Source organism: Frankliniella occidentalis, unplaced genomic scaffold (genome assembly GCF_000697945.3).
Source record: "Frankliniella occidentalis isolate FOCC.00 unplaced genomic scaffold, Focc_3.1 Scaffold40, whole genome shotgun sequence".
Lineage (NCBI taxonomy): Eukaryota > Metazoa > Arthropoda > Insecta > Thysanoptera > Thripidae > Frankliniella > Frankliniella occidentalis.
In genome coordinates, this window is record NW_026267170.1 from 688745 (window position 1) to 694418 (window position 5674).

Sequence of the window (5674 nt, forward strand, 5' to 3'; positions counted from 1 at the left end):
CTCCCTCCCTCTCCTCTTCTCATCCCTGCCTCCCTGCGTTATTCTGCCTAGAGCGTAGCACAGAGAGATGCACGCTGACAAATGTGAAGGCTAACCACGCGTGAAACGCGCGTAGATGTCGCGGCGTCACGTCTCTTAACGCGTGCTAATCCCGCTCAGGCGCAGCTCAGGCGCGTCACCTCCTTTACGAGTTCTTCGCCCACGACTCGACGGCGAGCTTAGCTCCCCGCGCTGGGCCCGCTCGCCCACGGCGGCCCCGGGCCCGCGCCTGCTGGGGGGGTTCCTGAAAAGGCGCGCCACATCCCGAGAAAAGTCCGTCCATAATTGCTGTGACCAAGAGCAGCCTGTGCCAAAACATTTTCGTCTCCTGCTACGCCCCGTCCCCAAGGCCCCCACGGCTGGAGCAGAAAGGGGTGGGGGAGGGGGGGGGGAGGCTGCCGCGCTCGCCTCTGTAAAGGTACGACTTGAGCTGGCTTTGATGACCGTGCATAATTGGCCAATGGCAATATTAATATCGCTTTGGGAATAACTCCTCTTGGTCAAGTGGCCCGTTTCCCACATAAAATGTCTTCACTTTCTTTATTTTTGTTGTTGTCCGCTTTTGTAATTTTCCATCCCGCTCGCCCGTTTATCGCTTTGCCCTCCCTCAGGGTCAACCGCAGCATAAGGGTCCCCGTGCTCGCCCGCCGCGCACACTCGGAGGTGTGTCGCCACTTCTACCCAGCTAATTTGCCCGCGACGCCTCCGCGTAGCCAGGGAGCGCCGTGGGGCCCGTGTGGGGCCCGTGGGGCTCCCGCGGCGGCGGCCCCATATCGGGAGCCCCCATACGGGCCCCCTGCCCCTCTGGAGGCCCCGGCCGGGGGGCCCCGGGCGGCCGCGCCTCGGGGGGCCGCCGAGCCTCTCTCTATTAGCTTGTCTCCTTGGCGGCGCGCTCCGTCGGCGCCTTCTTTATGCTGTCCCCGCGCCGCGCGTGTTCTCCGGCCCTCGCTGTCCCCGCCACGAGAGCGCGGCGCTGTGTGGGGGCCGGGCCCCGCCGCACGGAGGCAACCAGACGAGGATGGTCTCGTTTTCTACGCTGCATGGGCCAGGGCATTTTGTACAAGACCAGACGTCGTTATACACTTTTATACGAGCCCAAACTCTTTTTGAAGTTCAAGTTGAAGAAAGCTGCTGGAACTACAGTTTTGTGTAGTTAGACTGTACCGGCATGCAGGCGCGTGGAGCGGGTCGGCCTATCGCCACTAACCACGGCGCCTGAGGCCCCGGCTGCAAGGCCCTGGGCGGGAACACTCAGGCCGTACTTCAACTTTAAATAGGATTAACGCGACTGCTTGTTGATAGCGAACAACTTAAAACGGGGCCGGATAGTTCGTTGCACAAACTGCCAAACCTTTTACCCGGGAATCAGCGGAAATCAATGAGAATCACGACGGGAATCAATGGAAATCAACGGGAATCATGCATTTCGGGAATCAGGTGCACACTTAAATTCGGATTTATGGCCCCCAGCAAAAAAGAGGGGGGGGGAGAAACACTCACTTTTAGTAATTGGACTGTGAGGTGACAGTCAAAAACAGTCAAATGAAAAGTAAGTGTGTTTCGCGTTTAGTGGGCTGCTTGACGAGTAGTAAGTCGTTAAGGATGTGAGGATACTAAGTCCAGTAGAGCACAATCAACTGCGTGGACTCGCCGGCAGTAAAGTGGCAAAGTAAAAAAAAAAAAAAAAGTACTAGTTTGGGCGGCGTCGATATATTTAGTTTTTTGTAAGTATTTGTGTGAGGGCGAGAAATGACCCCTTAGGGCCCCCGCCCCGAGCAAGCAAGCGCAGCGGCGTAGCGCTACAATTATTTTAAAGCGGGACTGTAAAACGATTAAATGACGTCATAATCACGGTCCGGACGTGTGAATTGGGAGGGCCGGCGAGTCGTATTCCTCGGCCCTGATTAGTGCACCTGGTTCCACACTGTGTTTGTACAGGCGGCGGGGCGGGGTCGGCCGGTTGCGCAATAAGCGCGCCGCCGCTTTACGACTCGTATTTAATTGATTCTTAAGGAGGCGGCCAGTGAGTCACGGCTCGTGGGACGGGGGAGGTCGTGGCGGGGTTGGACGCCAAACTCACGTCGCGATAGGGTGGCATGGTCACGCGGCACTGCAGTGTACTTTCAAAGACTTTCGGTAATAAGAAAAAACTTAATTTTTGGGAGTATAGTGCTGTTTCTCTTTCTCTCACTTTTTTGGAGGAGCACAAAACAACAAAAAGAAAAAGAATGCCTTTCTGAGCGCGCGGCTCCAGGCAGTTATGCCGAGATTAGTAATCCAGATTCTACATTTTGTTTAAGCCCGCCTGCTCGCGAGGCACGTTCCGCACGCAGAGGACCCCCAAAAGAGTAATAACCGAGGGGTGAACAACTGGTGTATTCCTCTGTCCCCGAGGCTTGTATTACCTAATATTACCGTATATTACCACGTATTCCATGTATTACTTTGTATTACCATGTATTACTTTGTATTACCTTGTATTACAAGATTTTTTTTCTCTGTAATACCTTATATTACTCTGTATTACCATAAATTACTTGTAATATCATGTATTTCTTGTAATACCTTGTATTCCCTGTATTACCTTGTATTACTTGTAATACCTTATATTACTTATAATACTCTATATTACATTGTAATACTTATATTATTTGAATTATTGTAACCCTCTGTATGACTTGTATTACCTCGTAATACCTGTGATACCATGTAGTATTACTTTGTATTACCTTGTATTACGTTGTAATGCTTGTAATACCTTGTAATACTTGTAATACATTGATATTACCAGTATTACCTGTATTACATATATTACCTTGTAATATATTCCTCTGTCCCCGTCTCAGCTGAGTTGTTCACCCCTCGGTAATAACTCACCACTATGGGAACTAAGCCCTGTATAACAAGGGGCCGTACACAAACAACATCGTTACGGATGTAAAGGAAGGGTTAGAAGATTTTCAACAGCCCCATGACAAAGTTAGACTTACCCAGTAGAGGAAAGTTTCCTTTGCGGGGATGAACATCTTAACCACCACGCCCCGCCCCCTCCTCCCCGCCAATTTCTATCTAAAACGTCGACTTTAATGCCATACCCAATCCTTTAACAATAAGCGTGATTTTGTGCGTACGTTTTGAAGTTGTAGAAAAACACGACCTGATCAACCCGATAGTACGGGTCGGGGGGAGGGGGGAGGAAGGGAGGGAGGCTGTTGTATGGTAATTAGCAGAGGTGCGTGCCGTGGGCGGGGCCGGGGGCCGCCTCGTACACGGACGGACAAATGAACAGCAGCGGCGGCCGGCTCGCCGCGCCCCGCCACGCCCCGCCACGCCCATGCTCACAGCTACCGGGCGGAACCAATTGAGTGAGTACGCCGGGGAGGGGCGGGCTCGCGCCGCTACTGGTGCTCGTTACGCGCCGTGGAGGGGGGAGCGCGCCGCGCGGCTACTGGACTCGTTACGCCTGGCGAGGCCCTGGTGCAGTGCAGGTGGAGGGGGCCCCCTCCCTCCAGCCCCGGGGCCTGCGCGCGCGCGTGCCCCGCGCCTGCTACCGGAGGGCGCAGTTACGCACGCGCCCATCGTAAATCTCTCGGCAGCGGCGCGCTCGTCCAGCAGCAGCACGTGACCGTTGTCCAGGAAGAGGGCGGCGGCGGTGTTTCTGGAGCGCGCGCGACGCCCGTGTCACGACGCCGCGCCCCGTGTCGGCAGCTCCGCCCGTCACGACCGCCCGGCCCGCCAGGGCCCGCCTCGGCGGTCAGTCATCCTTTGTGGGCGACAACACTATAACATCCGGCGCTCTGTTCGCCCGCCCCGCCCTGAGCCGAGCTGAGCTCGCCACTTTTATTGTGTTCGCCGCCTTGCCCGTTGTTTTTTGACGCGTGAGTTTCGGTATCCGCGAGCGACCGTCAGACCGTCAGGAGGGCATTAACAAAATAAAAACAAGTCCAGGAAACGGGCGAGAGAGTGGCCCCGGGCGCCAACAGCGACCTCACCTGATATTGGGACTCATCATCCCTGCCTTGCTGTACCTCAACCAAAAATCCTCACAGAAAAGACGTATCTCTGCCATCCAAACAATGTCGCGGATTTCATCTCGAGGAAAGCGATTTTCCTCGTCGCCTTTTGAACGGCGTCCTTATTCACTGGTCACGCGTGGAGTGGTCGAGCCGAGCCGGGCGGCCGGCCGGGCGGTGCTTAGGCTGAGCCTCGGCATCTGGCCCCGTTCGGTTCCCAGGCTGTCTGGTCCCGGGCCGGCCGGTGCGACGTCCGCACGCCCCGCCCCGCCCGGCGCGCGCCCTCCGGCGATGAGTGCTTGAGTCAGAGGCACGCTCGCTCCCACGCGCTGGTCTGGTCGGGAAGGCCTGGCGGGCCCAGGGCCCAGCTCCACTGACTCAGGCGTAAGTCACCGCCGCGAACGTCCGCTTGGCCGCGCCCCAACTCCCACACGCCCACGCCCGCGATCACGAGCGAGCCTTTTGTCTTCGTCGTCATCGCGGGATGTTCGCGTGCTACCGATGACGTGATTCGAGCCGGCCCAAAGAGTTTTACAAAAAACACGATCAGCTTTCGTTTCAAACTTACTCTTACTTTCGGCAAGCCATGTGTCTCGAAGCATTTACATTATCTACAGTGATTCTTCTCCCTCGCCCGCCTTGCTCGCGCTTTCGCCGACGTGACTCTCTCTATACTGTGGCCGGGGCGGGACGGACATAGGAGGCAGGCGGAGGTTCACTCGTGTAAGATACCGAGCGAGCAGACACAAGACTGGGAGATACAGAGATAGACAACACGGAGTACGAGATTGCGTGCGTGCACGAGAGCCAGATGCATACAGACCCCCCTAAAAAAAGTGATGAGGTAAACGCTTGGCGCCCGGTGTGTGTGCGTGTGTGGGGGGGGGGGGGGGGGGGTATCTCGTTAGCGGCACGTGCTGGAGCGTGTGCGGCACAGGGCACAGGTGCTCTAGCATTTCCAAGTGAACAAAGGGACACACACGTTTCAAGTGCGCAACACATCTGACTGAGCTCAAATAGTTTTTGTAGTTATGTGAAGTTAGCTTTTTATTTTCCATCAGCGAGATTAGCGTCTTATCCGCGACTCTCGGGTCGGGCATCGCCTGGTGTTGCGCCACGCCCCGCCGCTCAGCCGCTCATGCCGACGCCCTTCTCTTACTCAAAGCCACGCGGGCGGCGGCGGCAAAGGCAGTGCAGCTGCGAGAGCGGCGAAAGCTCAAAAGGCGCTGCCTTGTTGACTCGCGTCTGATACGGAGGAGGGGACCCAAATAGTACTGCCCGCCCCCGCCTGCCCCCGCCCGCCCAGGTGAGTGATAAGATATCGCCAAGAAAAGCGGCGCGCCGTCTAAACACGACAAAAGCAAATCACACTCGAACCTCTCGGAAACGTGACGAGGAAAAGGCATGCTGCAGCACGCCCTCTGTGTACCATCATCGCCGTTCCCAAACATTCTGTCCTACATTTTAGGCGCTCCCCTCCCCCGTTGTCTTTTCGGTTCTCATCAATCATGCCGCATGCGTCACGGGATAATTGTATGTGTATCAATTGCCCCGGTCATCTAGCCGCAGATAAATAAAACGGTCATCAGGTGAGGCGCGGCGTAGCGGGGCGGGGCGGGGCG

General features: G+C 56.1%; 1 protein-coding gene across 4 annotated transcripts in view; it reads right to left on the reverse strand.

Moving 5' to 3' along the window:
• The window catches only part of LOC113209246 (protein drumstick), a 14919-nt gene that overhangs the window by 3681 nt on the left and 5564 nt on the right, over positions 1-5674 (reverse strand). The window contains exon 1 of one of the 4 annotated variants that reach the window (XM_052266537.1): positions 4621-4791. The exons of 2 other annotated variants lie outside the window; for them this stretch is intronic. The gene's annotated coding sequence lies outside the window, so the exon portion shown is untranslated. Of the gene's footprint in view, positions 1-4620; positions 4792-5674 lie in introns of those variants that run through there. One more of the 4 variants, XM_052266536.1, reaches the window with a different exon arrangement.